Source organism: Vulpes vulpes, chromosome 6, assembly GCF_048418805.1.
Source record: "Vulpes vulpes isolate BD-2025 chromosome 6, VulVul3, whole genome shotgun sequence".
Classification (NCBI taxonomy): domain Eukaryota; kingdom Metazoa; phylum Chordata; class Mammalia; order Carnivora; family Canidae; genus Vulpes; species Vulpes vulpes.
The window spans coordinates 100,265,103-100,281,274 of NC_132785.1; the positions used below are offsets into that span (position 1 = coordinate 100,265,103).

General features: G+C 34.1%; 1 protein-coding gene across 27 annotated transcripts in view; it reads left to right on the forward strand.

Annotated features, from left to right (window-relative positions):
- The window catches only part of FUT8 (fucosyltransferase 8), a 298,682-nt gene that overhangs the window by 88,774 nt on the left and 193,736 nt on the right, over positions 1–16,172 (forward strand). For 13 of the 27 annotated variants that reach the window (XM_026008394.2, XM_072761717.1, XM_072761727.1 and 10 more), the window contains one exon: positions 14,137–14,210. The exons of the other annotated variants lie outside the window; for them this stretch is intronic. The gene's annotated coding sequence lies outside the window, so the exon portion shown is untranslated. The remainder of the gene's footprint in view (positions 1–14,136; positions 14,211–16,172) is intronic. 27 annotated transcript variants of the gene reach the window in all.

Sequence of the window (16,172 nt, forward strand, 5' to 3'; positions counted from 1 at the left end):
TGAAGATTATATGTGATTCTTCGTTACGGTTTTTGGAACCTTTTTTGTTCTGCTCTATGCACAGTTAAATGATTTTTATCATCTTATTTCTGTATTTAATTTTATAGATATACGTGTATTCCAAACATAGTTTATTGATTTTTATCAAGGCTAAGGCATTTGCTAAAAGTGTTTAGGGGGAGAATAATTTTTAAATCTAAATTTGAGCTAATGCTGATATTATTACAAGTTAACTAGAATCTGTAAAACCATACATCTATTTTTTTCTTCAAATTTTACTTCAATTTTTTTTTCAAAAATATTTTTCAAATTTTATTCTAATAGGAAATTGACTTTAACCTTGTCTAAAAACAAATTTGGTAAATCTCTTAATTTTGGAGCAAGTTTTATGATGATAAATTATAAGTTAAGTACATCCATGTTAATGCTCTCATCATTCTCCCTGTAGCTTTATGATCTAGGGATGCGGATGTCATTCTAAGGTCTGGTTTTCAGTTAGTCAAGGATTGGCTGTAAGGGTTATGAAAAACTATGGCTAAGAGCAAGGTTCGGGGCCAATCTCATTGTCTCAATTAATTGCCTTCTCTTTTGCAGATGTTATGTTGAATATCAGTCATGGGCTATCTATAATAACTTGGATTCTAACCATAATTTTACAGTGTTGTATTCTCAGATACGTTTTAGAATTGAGTCATTTGAGGTTGAATTGCACGTAGGGAAATTCAAAAAGTCTTGTGCCAAAGCTAACAATTTAACACTTTCAGGCAGAAAAGCAAATGAAACATACCTATATGTAAATACTACCATGTTTAAAGGGATTAGGGTACAAAGATACATGGTTCTTCAAGTACAGTGGGTAGAAAAGGTAAAAATATGTGCATTAGTTTAAGAAATCAACTTTTAGGGGGACCTACGGGGTCAGCCAGTTAAGCATTTGCTTTCTGCTCAGGTCGTGATCCCAGACACCTGGGACCAAGCCCTGAGTCGAGCTCCCTGCTCAGTCTGTCTTTCTCCCTTTGCCCCTCCCATCTGCTTATGCTCTCTCTCTTCTCTCTTTCTCAAATAAATAAATAAAATCTTAAAAAAAAAAATCAACTTTTAGAGGGCAAATAAACTTGAATTTAAATCTCCAGACTCAGGGATTCTTTAGATCTTAAAAAAAAATTCCAGAGATCTAGGCCAATTTTCTTCTTGCTATACGTGGAGGAAACAGATTCAAAGAATTGAATGAATTACGTTAAGTCATTGATTAAATAGGAGATTTATAGGTCATTCTAAATATGAACTCAGGAGTGACAAAGGTAGCAAGTTAACTTTGCTTATAATCTTGGGTGTCGGCTAAAGTTGATTGATTGCTCATTGTAGGTACTTTCAGAGAGAAACTGCCGTTTTTTTCCTCACATGAGTCTAATAGTATCAGCAGAATGTGGACTTATATAGGTATTTTTAGAAAGAGAAAATTTGAACAAAAGCCATTTCAGAGAATCCTGGTGAATTCAAATGAGTAGTTAAATACATTCATTAAGACAGAATAAAGAAACTATTTACAAAATTACATAGCTTTTATTTCTTATTTATTTTTTAAATTACATAGCTTTTAAAACATAGATTGGCTTGTTTGAAATTGAGTATAATTTTGATGATGAAGATACAGCTAATTATGTGAAAATAAAGGAAGAAACTTAAACTTTTAGGAAAGAAAATAAAACTTTAAGACTTTAAGAAGATAGGAAAAATGAAATGTGAGAAGCAATTTAATTTTATTTAGGGACTGGCTTTCTATTTAGCTCACTACCAAAACTTGCTATTGTCACTGTCTCTTCTTTCATCTTCTTCCTTCCTCTGCTGGTTCTCTCTGAAAAGGGCTTTAGTGTGGTGTCATGTGATACAGTTCAGTGCAGTTCTGGCTTTGTCACCAATGACCAGTGTGGTCTTGGACTTTAAATTTATGTATTTAAGACATACAAAAGTGAATAATTTTGTGTTAGTTACTTTGACTTATGAGCTTCCATTAAGATACTTCATGAAAAATGAGATCAGATCTTGAATGTGACTATAAGATTGTTGGGACAATCAAATGAAGTCACCTGAAAATGTCTAAAAAACTGAAGACTTCACAAAAGTAAATAATATTATTTTTATAACTATAGATTGAATCCAGCTTGACAAATACTTGAGTATCCAATTTGTCAGAACCTGAGTTGTAGACTTCTGAATTCAGGAAGGTATACTCTGTTCCTATAAGATATTTTCTACGTAATTTGGGGAAGAAAGAAATAAAATATATAATGCAAATGTCTACAGTGTATGACAAAAGGGTAATGAGAGGTTCAGCTGACCCAGATTATGGCTCAAGTTAAAGAACTCCCCTCCTGAATCTGTTTGAAGTCCATGAGACTTGGTATGCCACAAGTGGCAAAGTGAGCATTTTGACCTTTTCTTATAGATCTGCCTTTTTAGCCTTTAGGTAAGAGTGGACAGATTTTTGACTTGCATTACAATGTATTGAAAGTCTAAACTTGAGCTCTCTAATAGTTGCAGATGGGAGCTTACTGATTTTTTTTTTTTTTAGGTGTATAGACATGAATCAGTAGCGGAGTCAAAGTACCATAAAGAAAGTACAATTTTAGATTTGATGAATATTGTCAATGGGATAGGTTCTAGATTTTAACATCCAGGTTGAATACCTTGACAGGGACATAGACAATTAAAGGAAAGCTTGAGGAACATCTGTTCCAACCCCCTTGAAGAGAACTTTTACAGGGTCCCAGAATTAGCTTCCTCACTATGAGAAAGAGAGGAATCTTTCTATTATGTGATGAAGTACACTTTCTTATGGGATGTTGTATTTGGAATTCTTTGTTTTTTCAGACCAAATGACCTGCTCTATCTGCTGTTCTGTATTTTTTAAATTTTATTAGATATGCTACAGGCTTGAATAAGGAGAGAATCTCTTGACGGGGCAGCCAGAAAAAAAAGAAGAGGATGATAGGTTCAGGAAGCAGGTCAAAAAAGGAAATAATAATGATAATAGCTAATACTTATTAATATTGAAGTTCTGGGTGCTGTTCTAAATGCTTTTCTTATATTACCTTACAACAACATGTGGTATTGATACTTTAATATTAAATATTAAATGAAATATTAATTTAATGTTAAATGATAATAATACATATTTTAAAAAAGATTTTATTTATTTATTCATGAGAGACAGAGAGAGAGGCAGAGAGAGAGGCAGAGAGAAGCAGGCTCCCCATGGGGATCCTGATGCTGGATTCGATCTCAGGATCCCGAGATCACAATCTGAGCTGAAGGCAGACACTTAACCACTGAGCCACCCAGGTGCCCCAAATTATAATAATATTTAACCTTGTTACAGACAAGGGAGCTGAGCTATAGTGTTTTGCACAATTAGAGGCAGGGTTCATGTTAGGGGTATTTGATTCTAAATACCAAACTCTAACACTACCACATACTGCTTGTTAATCTGGAGGCCCTTTTAAGAAAAATTCTCAGCCTCCCCTTCTGTAAGTATGGTATACTCATTAGAGATAAAAGATGAACATGATAAGGCCAGTAGCTTGGTTGGTAGAGGGTAGGGTAGAGGAGATGAAATATTATAGAATTTATTCAACATTTTAAGACAACATGAAGGTATCAGAAAGGAAGGAACCTGAATATGAATATAATCTACTTTGTAAATCAGAGAGAAAGGGAGTTTTGTTTAGGCTGTTGTAATGACTAGATTTTATGGTGCTACTTGGGCATGAGGTTGACATAGAAATAATTTCATAAGAACTTATGACTGATCACTAGTTTATAGACCAACACTGTCCAATAGAAATATAATGTGAACCATGCATGTAATTTTAAATTTTCTGGTAGCCACATTAAAAATGGTAAAAAGAAACAAGTGAAAGTAGTTTTAATAATATATTTTATTTAACCTAATATATTAAAAATATTATCTCAACTAATTAATATGAAAATATCAATGAAATATTTTGCATTCTTCCAAGTAAGAGTGAAACCAGTGTGCATTTTACACGTACAGAATCTCAAAATTACAGAAACTCTCTAGAAAATATGGCTAATTATAGAAACTCTCTAGAAATATGGCTAATCCAAAGAAATTAGCCATATTTCACATACTGAATAGCCACATTTGGCTACTAACTACTTTATTGGACAGTGCATTTATGCCCCATTAAAAGATAAAAGGTTGCTTCCTCTTGTTATGTTCATAAAGGATTTCTGATTGAATTACAAATAGATGGTTTATTCTCTCTCTGTGTATAACACAAAGAGTGGAGGTTGATCTGGGGCCAAAAAGGCATCACTCACTATTCAGTTGTGCTAGAGAATCTGCTCAGGAGGAGAATATATTTTTTTATATTTAGTAAGAAGGGATGGGCAAAGATTTACCAAATGCTTAGGCTTCCTGTTGTTTGAGGTTCTGTGAGTGTTACATGGTTAGAGGGGCTTACAGGGGATTCCAGAGAATTTCTGCTATCTCATAAGTACTGGGCTCTGGTTCTATATAGAGTACAGTACTTTTTCTGTAGATGGAGCAATGGAGGAGAAGTACACAGTTCTGACTCTTAAAACATGGGGTGTGTGTTGGTCAGGGACTTTGTGTCTCTGCCTGGAACCCTTTGCAGCCTCAATAGTTTGATTTTTATGGGATTGAATGTTTGTGGTTACATTTCTCAGGCAAGAATTTCTAATGCTGCCTTTTCTTTAAAAAAAAAGGATATACCTAACTTAAACTTAACACATTAAAGCGACAATAAATCTTGCCTCATTGTAAAAGTGTAATATGCATTCTTTGTAAAAATTTAGGTAGTAGGATACCTACTTTTATGTGTTTTAATCAACAGATCTCCAGTAGAAGGAAGCATTATCACTTTGGCTTCTTCCTATAGTACTTGGGTTCCTTGAGCTCTGTAGCATTCCAGTGAATCAGAGCCTCTTTGGTTTGTATGGGACAGGTATTTTCTCCTTTAGGGAGAGGGTGAGCAAATGGGAGATACATTTTCTTCTTGGCTGAGTTATATTTGTATATTGTTCTGTATTATGTAACATATTTTATATTTAAGAGGTTAATTTTAATGCATTTAATTAAAAATTTTTCTAGAGTTATCTATAAATCATAAGGCTTGTAAAACTAAATAACAGCCATAAGACTTCTATGAACTTATTGAGAGTTATCAGGTTAAAATATAAATTCTGCTCTGTGCAATTTTAACAGAATAGAGTGTACTTTTGTCATTAGTAATTTCCATTTTCTGAGTTTGTACTTTTGGTTGTATGCGGACATTATCAGTAAATATATATATATATTGCATGAATAATTATATTTTACTAGTTATGAATGTAGTTCAAGTGTGGGGGAGGTTTGTGGAAACCAGTGCTTACCACTTTGGAGATAGCTGGTTGGAAACAGGCAAGCTAAACGTGTACTTGGGAGAAAGAAAATGATGGCCATTTGAGGGGAGCTGAGATGAGGGGAAAACAGATGCTCTGAGAGGAGGTCCAGAATGTTTTAAAAAAATAAATGATTCATACAAAAAAACTTAATCATTAGGAACATAATCAGATTTTACAAAATTTGAGTAGAAAGCATCATGATAGGGAACTTTGAATTTTGTATTTATTATGTTATATTTTGTATGGATGAAATATAGAAATCTTCCTGGTTGTTTTGAATTCACCCTCTTATAGCTTCTTATACTCTTAACTAAGGATTACAGTCCTTAGATGTGAGAAGTCACGAGACTGACTTTGTAATGTTTTTGAGTTAAACAGCTTAATGATTTAGACTAGATTTCATTTACCTGTCTGTTCGTATTGTCTGCTGGAATGTTAACAGTCATACTGACGCTTGTTGTGGAGTTATTGCTAATTTATAATTTTAAAGTGCTGTGAAAACATAAAATACTCCTTAAATATTTGTTATATTTAAGTAGAACATCCTTTAATGTAAAGTAGTTCATTCATTAACCCATACTCAATTTTGGTTATTATAATTACCTGTCCTTAGCTGCCCATCATAGAATTATGCTTGTCTTTCAGTTCTTAGTCATATAGTAACATTTATGAGACATGCTTAGGTCATGATTGACCTGGGGATGATTTGGGAAAATACTTGTAAAGGGTAGTTATGACTATGGAATGGTTTTGTGCCCTGCTGTTTCAGGAAGTTAGCCTAGGTTCGAGTAAAGAGGTCAGGTTTTGGAGTCACAGGTATTATCTTGAATTCTTTTTCTGCTCCTTAACTATCTCTTGGGCAAATTATTTGCCCAGGCAAGTTATTAAATTAGTTTTCTCAACTGCAACTTGGAAATAAGTAACAACCATGTCTTAGGTTCATACCTACAAAATAATCTCGTATTAAATATAATAGCAGCTTACTGTTTCCTCCTCCTTTTTAGAATTTTTAAATTTACTTATTTTTAAGATTTTTTTATTCATTTGAGAGAAAGTGAATGAGTTAGAGTGAGAGGAAGAAGCAGATTCCCCATTGAGCAAAGAAGCTGACACGGGGCACGATCCCTGCACCCTAGGATCATGACATGAGCTGAAGGCAGATGCTTAACTGACTGAGCCACCCACGTGCTGCTCTTCTTTTCTTTTAATAAAGACTTTTTTTTTTTAATAATAAAGACTTTTTTAAAGAGCAATTTTATGTTCACAACAAAATCAAGAGGAAGTTACAGAAATTTTTCTTATATCCCCTGCCCTTACATGTGCATAACCTCTTCCGTTAGCAACATTCCCCATCAGAGTGGTACATTGGTTGTAATTGATAAGCCTATACTAACATATTGTAATTGCCCAAAGTCTATAGTTTACCTTAGAGTTCATTCTCGGTGTTATACATTCTGTGGGTTTGGACATGTATGTATAACATGTATCTATCATTATAATGCCATACAGAGTATTTTTACATCCCTAAAAATCCTTTCTCCTTTCTACCTATTTCATCTCCTGTGTTCTTTCCTTAACTTTGACCCAAGGATAGCCCCTGATATATATTTTTTTTTTTTACTGTTTCCATAGTTTTACCTTTTCTAATATGTCATACAGTTGGAATCACACAGTATGTAGCCTTCTCAGATTGGCTGGTTTCAGTTTAAGTTTCCTCCATGTCTTTTCATGGCTTCATAGCCCATTCCTTTTTTAGGGCTGAATAGTATTTCATATGTATCAAAGTTTACTTTTTCATTTACCTACCAAAGGTCATTTTGGTTGCTTCTAAGTTTTGGCAGTTATGAATAAAGCTGCTATAAACATCCATACGCAGAGTATTATGTGGATATTCGTTTCAAGTAGCTGCTAGTTTAATGAGCATTTACTTATCTTAGCCAAAAACTCTGTTATAGACTTTGCATGCAATATGTCATTTAATTCTTTTTTTAAAAAAATATATTTTATTTTATTTTATTTATTCATGAGAGACAGAGAGAGAGACAGAGACACAGGCAGAGGGAGAAGCAGGCTCCATGCAGGGAGCCCGACATGGGACTCGGTCGCGATCTCCAGGATTACGCCCTGGGCTGAAGGCAGCACTAAACCGCTAAGCTACCTGGACTGTCCCGTGTCATTTAATTCTTGTATCTGTAACAGATTATGTAAAGTTCATGGCCCATAGTAATATATGTCCAACAACTGATTGCTATTATTTTTTCTCTGTGTTAGTTCTAAGTATTTATTTAATCAGAAGTTGAAACTGTTAAGATGAGGGATAGGAGTGGGTAGTCTGGTCAGATCTAAAGGACTTACAGGGAAGTGGAGAGTGGTTTGAAGGTGAAGTATATATGAAAGCATGCTTCAAGGATAATCTGCATCATAATCACTTAAGAAGCTTGTTAAAATGTGTAGTTTTAAAGATTTTATTTATTTATTCATGGGAGACACAGAGAGGCAGAAGGAGAAGCAGGTTCCCTGTGGGAAGCCTGATGAGAGACTTGATCCCAGTACCTCAGGATCATGACCTGATCAGGTGGCAGATGCTCAAACACTGAGTTACCTAGGTGCCCTCCCCTGCTTTTTAAAGATTTTATTTATTTATTTTTATTTATTTTATTTTTTTAGATTTTATTTATTTATTAATGAGAGACACAGAGAGTCGAGTGATTTTAAATATTTTTCTTTGATACGATAAGCTTTCTATTGGTGATGAAGGTAGTAAATTTTTTCCATTTAAATTTTTACACATGATGTATAATATGATTTTTCTATGGTATGATGGTAGGAAGAATAGTGATTAGTCATTTGACTCATTTAGTAAATATAATTTATTTGAGGCATATTTTATTTTTTCATAAATAGATCATATTTTACTTTATTATTCAAATAATGTAGTCTTTTGGAATAGAGTAGCAAAGGAAGGCAAACTGAGAACACATTATGAAGATAGGTGGAGAGATGAAGAGAGTGATTTTCTGGTTTTAACTAGAAGGAAAAAATAACCACAAATAATTTACATAACTAATATGGATACTTAAAACTTGATGGAAATTTTCAAGGAGTTTTGGTATGGGTAGTTTTGTTACTCATATTGGTTAATAAAGAGTCATATCAAGAATACTCCACTTCTGTGTTTTTTGACAGTTGCTTTGCCTTCTAAGAGCATGCTTCTTTTGGGTTTTGTCAATGTTGGCTTCCTGAGACTCTTAATCCATTCTTTGGGAAATCAGGTTGCATCCATGTAATGCTTCACATGGTTGTCATCTTGCTTGCCTTCTTTCTTTATCTTTCTTTCTGTTTTTTTTTTCTTTTATTTCTTGAGAGGAGGAAGAGGGGAGGGGAGGGTGGTGCAGAGGGAGAGGGGGAGAGAGAATCTTAAGCAGTGTCTATGCCCAACATAGCACTCAATCTCATGACCCCGAGATCATGACCTGAGCTGAAATCGAGAGTTGGATGCTTAATTGACTGAGCCACCTAGGTGTCCCTGGAACTCAGCTTTCTTAGAATCTTCAGGTAAAACCTTACCCAAAGGAACCAGTGAATTGCTTCAATCATAGTTTTATACTTCGGTGTTTAGAAGACTGAATTTCAGTTAAGTCTTTGCTTTGGTATTTTTAGTCCTTAAATCTTTCTTGTTCCAGCATCCACTTTCATGGCTCTTATGGGTTAAGCAACTCTATTTTTAATATCTATAGTTTTGTTCATTCTCAGCAAGTAGGTCACCAGAGCTTTGTCATTGTTCATGAAAAAGGTACTGTATACTTTTTTTTTTTTTGAGTGTGCTTGGATGGAATGAGGTTAAGACATCTTAGAAATTGTTGCTTTGCTTTAAATACTCATATAATTTTATATATTTTAAATTCAATCTGTTTGCTGGTAAAGTTACATTATTTACCTTTGGGAACTTTGGCTATTCTATCATGCTATTTAGAATTCACATGAATTATTATAGCTTACTGGTAGGCCTTTAACTGACAGCCTCTGTCTGACTTCTTTAAAAGTTGTCTTTAATATTTTCTTTTTTTTTTTAATTTTTTTTTTAATTTTTATTTATTTATGATAGTCACAGAGAGAGAGAGAGAGAGAGGCAGAGACATAGGCAGAGGGAGAAGCAGGCTCCATGCACGGGGAGCCCGACATGGGATTCGATCCCGGGTCTCCAGGATCGCGCCCTGGGCCAAAGGCAGGCGCTAAACCGCTGCGCCACCCAGGGATCCCGTCTTTAATATTTTCAAAAGTAACATTTGGGTCGTAATGGGACTGGAATTTTTACTTCTGTTATGACAGAAGCTGAGAGTGGACCTTTTGTGATGTTAGGAGCAATGAGGTAAAGTGAGGAAAAAAATTAGACTAAATTTATGTCATGCCTGTTTCATTGTGAAAAATAATTATAGCCTTTTATACTTTACTTTTCTGAGGGTAGTTGCGATGGTAGTTGTAGGAGCAGTTGTAGTAGTGAATTAAGGAAGCATTGAGGAGAATATATCTCCTAACATGGGCTTTCAGTTATTTCCCAAATGTAGGTAACAAAGTAATTATTACCAGAAATCTTCCATGGGATAGTCTTTCCATGAAGTATTGATATATTTATCATTTATCCTAAAATATTAACAGTGTTGTCATTCTAAGCAACTTCCTGAGTTATTTTCATCATGTTCCTCTCTGTTTTAAGTGGTGGCCACAGACTCCTAACAGTGTTGATGTAATTATTATTATTATTTTTTAAATTTTTATTTATTTACGATAGTCACAGAGAGAGAGAGGCAGAGACATAGGCAGAGGGAGAAGCAGGCTTCATGCACCGGGAGCCCGACGTGGGATTCGATCCCGGGTCTCCAGGATCACACCCTGAGCCAAAGGCAAGCGCTAAACCGCTGCGCCACCCAGGGATCCCCAGTGTTGATGTAATTATATTACTATTGCAACTCTATTGGTCTTTTTTTTTTTTTTTAACCAGAGAAGCACGCTGATTTTTTTCCTTTACTCGTATAATATTCTTATTACAATAATTATACCTTTTCTCCTGAATGATTTCAGAATGTTTTGGGATGGTATTGATAAACCTTCTCCTTACTTTGTGGTTAAGTATAAGCTAAGACTTTCTGGGTTCAATTCTCAGCTTTGCCACTTACTAATTGTGTGACCTAAGGCAAACTATTTATATAAATCTTGCCTGAGTTTTCTTATCTGTAACACAGGAATTATAAAATGATGTGGTTTGTAGACGTATCTTGAGGATTAAATCATTTTGTAAAGAACAATGCCTACAAATTATATAGGCTGAATAAATAAATATTATTAAAAGTTATTCACTTACTAATATTGTATTCTTAGTAAACTCTAGTAGACTTTAAAATAAAAATATTTAGGGGTGCCCTACTGACTCAGTTGGTAGAACACATGACTCTTGGTCTCAGAGTTGTGAGTTTAGGCCCACGATGTTTTGTTTTGTTTTGTTTTGTTTTTAAGTTAAAAAAAAAAAAACAACCCAAATTAAACTTAGTTATTTTTAGGTTGGAACTTGGACACACAAACTTTCAAACCTTTTTCATTATGTTATAGAATGATGTTGTTTTTCAAACTTTAATGTGTACACAGATTACTCGGGGATCTTGTTAGATTCTTAGTAAGACCCGAGAAGCTACCTTTCTAATAAATTCCGCTGGTAATCTGGATATAGCTAAGTCCTTAGGCCATACCTTGAGTATTAAAGTTATGGAATGTTCTATTAAGTGATTCTCAGTCCCTCTATCAGTAGTTTATAAATGCTTGAGTGTTTTTTGTTTTTTGTTTTTTAAATTTTATTTTTAAATTATCTCTGTACCCAGAGTAGGGGGTCAAATCCAGAACTCCAGGAACAAGAGTCACGCACTTTACAGCCACGTGCTCCAGTTTTTGTTTTGTCTTGGTTTTCTTTTTTGAATATGCCCAGGCTCCATCTCAGACCAGTTAAATCAGGTCTCTGGCATTGTGTTCTGAGCATCATCATTATTACTGTTTTATTATTTTTGTAAAAAATATTCTAATTCATTCTCACGTGTAGACAGCATTAAAAGCTACTACTTTAGTGATTCAAAGGAGAGCCATTAAACCAAGAAGCTCCATTTTATGTCTTCCTTTACTTTGTCTTCTATCATTTTAAGCATCTGTAGGGATGATAAAGCGTAGCTGGTTAGAACTCTTTATGGAAGGCAGCTAATATCCTGAAGTTTTCTTTTTTACTGTACTGGACTAAGAAGTGTGACTCCCTGAGTCTCTCCTCCTGCATCCTATTGCTGCTGCTGATACTTCTGAGAGTCTGGAAAAAGTGGTGGCTGTCACCAACGGCTACTTCTGGAGTGGCGGGGGGGGGGGGGGGGGGGGGGCTGTGCTAAGGCAGTGCTGACTAGAAAAATCAAGTTTCTCCTTCTTATGGCCCTTATTGGCAGCATGAGGCAGCTGGCTGACAAAAGAGAAGAGTAGTTTCCAGGGTTCTGTTTTCAGTATCACTATGCTGAGTATGAAAGGGTGGGTTTGGAGCTGAAAGACAATAGCTAAATAATGAGCACATATAGTTTTCTCCTTTTTTAGTTACGTGACAGCATAGGCTTTTGGTCTCTTGGTCTCTTTCTTAGCTACTGGTACTCCCACATGCTCTTATAAGTCTAGGGTTTGGAATGAAAGGAGTTATTAAATTAACTTGTCTAGTTAATGTGATTAAGAGGCATGGGATGGGGCCACTTGCTCTAAGATAACTCTGTCACAGGCTTTCTTGAGATCTGAGATTTAATCATTAGATACTAATTCCTCAGCTCTCAAAGGGGTTTCTATTTTTTAAGATCCCTTATTTAAAATACAAAACTTGGGGCACCTGGGTGGCTCACTCAGTAGGTTAAATGTCTGACTTTAAAAGTTTACTTTTAAAAGTAAAACTATTTTTACATTTACTTTTAAAGGTAAAACTATTTTTTATGAGTGATCAAAAGGGGAAAGTTTCTTGCAGGCTTAACTTTCTAGAAATATTTTGAGCAATCTTAATTGAGATTTTTTAACTGTTTCTTTCCAGGTGGAACCAGAAGGGCATATGCCTCTCAATGGGTTGAATTTTTGTCTGACTGCATTGTCTGCTTTGGATGCAGAGGCATGTCTATCACTTACAGTTTTCCTGGAACATCTGGGTCTTTTCAGCAATTGCATACGTGTTTCAGGGAAACTGACTAATGGGAGATATAGGATAGGAGGACAGTTAATAAATTCATGTATCAGATATCTTGCCTTCATTAGAGCCATTGTTCTTGATTAGATTGAGCTATCTACAGATTTCAAAAATTGCACTTGAAGTTTATACTAATTGCATTTCCCCACTCTTGACACTTTCATGTACTTAAACGTGTCATCAAAGTGTAGAGTCTTGCCTTGAGTCAAATAGTCTTTTATTTTATTTTTATTTTTTAAAAATATTTTATTTATTTATTTTAGAGAGAGAGCATGCATGCAGGAGGGGGGAGGGGCAGAGGGAAGGGAGAGAGAAACTCAAGGAGGCTCTGTGCTGAGTGCAGAGCCCGATCTCACAAACTTGAGATCGTGACCTAAGCCAAAACCAAGATTTAGACACTCAACTGACTGTGCTACCCAGCACCCCAAATAAATGGTAGTTTGTCTTAATGGAACTTTAGATGCAGCCCAAATTAATGAAGTTGTTAACTGTTCTTTACATTTGGACTTTACCAAGCCATAAGTGGTCACATGTGTAAAACATTAATCTTTTATTCAGTTGCCATCCTTTAATATCCCGTCTCTGTATCCACCTCATCCCCATTCCTGGATCTTTCTTTTTTTCTTTACAGACTTAGATTTTTCAAAGATTCTAGGTACTTTCTTTTTCTCTGATATGAGTATTATCCTTGAATTTTTAATTCAGGCTATGGATGATAATTCAGGCTATGAATAGGGAAATAATTGGCCCCTTTATCAGCTGAGGTGAAAGAGTTAAAATGAAAGTTAAGGATTCAGGGGATTCCTACAGAAAAGAAAGGTGAAAAAAAGCTCAGTTTTAGGATCCTAAACAAAGCATTTTGATTGGCATATAGAGACCCTTGCATGTACATAAACGCCCATATTTGAATATTTATAGAACATAATCTGTCAAAATTACTGTTATTTTAATTTGCCAAGCTTGGCTGATTGCTGCAGTTGGATGTTAGTTGAATTCTAGATGAGGAACTGTAAATATGATCTGGTGTGGAACATGTTTTTTGTCCTTGAAGCTGTTTGAATATCCACCCCTCAGCGCCCACCCCCCCCCCCCCCCCGTTTAGTTTATTTTATTATTTTATTTTATTTTATTTTTATTTATTTTATTTTCCAGTGAGCCTTTTTGTATAGCTGAACTTCTTTTCCATGTTCTTTTTTAAGGAAAAAAAATAAAGTGGTGTGAGGACAGTAAATATTAATTTTTTTTTAGTTAGAAAAAAATGTATTCACATTTAGTAATCATGAATTATTTAATTAGTTTTAACTATTCAGTCTTCAAAGAATCTACCTCTAGAGATTTCAAGCCTAGGAACATGTGTCTCATTTTAATGGTCTATGAGATTTTATGTGAGATATGTTTCATGTTAACAATAAAGAATACGTATAATTGTAGATAATTATTGTTACTCTTTTCTTTTCTCATTTGAACAGTGATAATTTTAGAGACCCAGATTCAAGCAATAATATCTTTTGGAAATATCAGCTTATGTTCCAGTGGAAGGGAGGTAAGCTGTTTATCACAGTTAGTATTGAAATAACTTTATTAATAAATCAACATTTTCTCTTTAAAAGTTAGGAAATCCTTTTCTCTTTAGGTAGTGTCCCTTTATCCAGAAAGCACTGTATTATTTATTGATGCTGTATCACCATTCCTCAAGATATTCTACTGAGACTACATTATTTCAGCTCCGGAAATAATCGGTGACTTTCTAAAATTCATGTGACTTTTTTTTAGGATCGGAGTATATTTTGTGCTCCTTTGCTAGGCTATCCTGTCTCTTAGCTATTTTCACCAGAATAGTTTATTTTTACATATATAACCACTTGACATGACTAGAGTCTTAATTTTTTTTTTTTTTTTTGCTTTTGGTGTTTTCATTTATCTCTTGTGAATTTACATAATTGACTCCATTTTTTATTAGTTATTACTTTAGCTAGAAACTACACCAAGTTCTAAGTCTTAGTATTAGTTAGATATTGACTTTTTTTGAGGATTGCAGGAATGTGGCGTTTCAAGAATATATTTTATGTTTAGCAAATTAAGAATGGAACTTTTACAGCAGTCTTTTCTATCTTTCACAAGCATCCATCTTCATTCTTGTTTGACAACATCTTTTTGGGTCTATTAATCTTTTTTCTAGGAGCTTTTGCATATGTATATATTTTTTTGCTTATTACTGTAGTCATGTTTCTCCGTGCTTTTTGTGATCATCCCCAAATAATTTCTTATGTATTTCACCCTAATTCCTCATTACCGTTGTAGGAAAATTTATTTGTCCAACTTTGCAGCCTCTCCTCTGGCTGGAGGGCAAGATTATTAGTAATTCTTTAAGATGTTACCCTTGTTCCTAATTTTGTAATGGTTCACCATCTGTTCAATATATTAAGGGCTCAGAAATGTCTGTTGTACCTAATGTATCACAGATATGGAAATAATAATAATAAAATAAAGTTGTATTTATGTGAAGTGAAGGTACTGTTAATATGTTCCCTTGTGTTTGGTTATTCTGACATTCTTTGGGAGCTTATTTGCAACATGCTTTCAAATTTCTTAAGATGAATTAGATATTTTCATCTTGTTTAACCAGCATGTCTTTGATTAAGTATGTTAAAACTCAGTTGAATAAAGTTTAGGTCAATAATATAAAGAGTAATGAGCTGTTTTACAGTGTAATTTGGAAAAAAAATATCAGCTGCATTTCTCGTTCCAAGAACAGCAGACAGCACTATACAGTGGACTAAGATTTCCTAAGTAAATTAATTTATCAAGGTTAATTGCATAGTGATAGCAAATGTTGGGAATTGGCATCCAAATGTCAAATTTCACATACAAATTTTAGTTTTTTACTGATTTTTTTACCTCCAGAGGAAGAATTTGAAAACTTAAGTTTGTTTAGAAGGCATTATAACTCTATTTTAGGAATTAGAAGTAGGCTTTATTTTTCTGTAAATTAAGCAGCAAAGATATCAGAGGATTGCAGTTTTTACTGATAGATTTTTAAAAAGCCCCTATGGAAATCTAATATTTAGATCTTTATTTAGGAAATATTTTAGTTTGTAGTAATAATGCAGGATCTAAATGATCCCTATAATTTTTTTATTATATATGTGTTTTCATTGCTTCAGAAACCAAGGATGAAATGTGTTGTTTAATAATTTGCATTTTGGTGATACTTATAGATGAACCCTATGATCAATCATGTTTTAGGTAATTTATGTGCCATTGAGACAAATACACGTCTTTATTTTTTTCTTTCTCCTTAATATCATAAGAGTGTTATATGTCATTTTACCAACTAGTAAAATGTGAAGGTAAAAGTCAAAAATGGAGATTTTTCAGTGATTATTTGGTGTGACATGTATGTTATCACTCTGTCCTAACAGTAAGTAAAAAATTGAACAAACTGAAAAATCTTTCAACTTTTCTTAGATTTTTTTTATAGAGGCGAGGTCACAAGGCAAGCTAC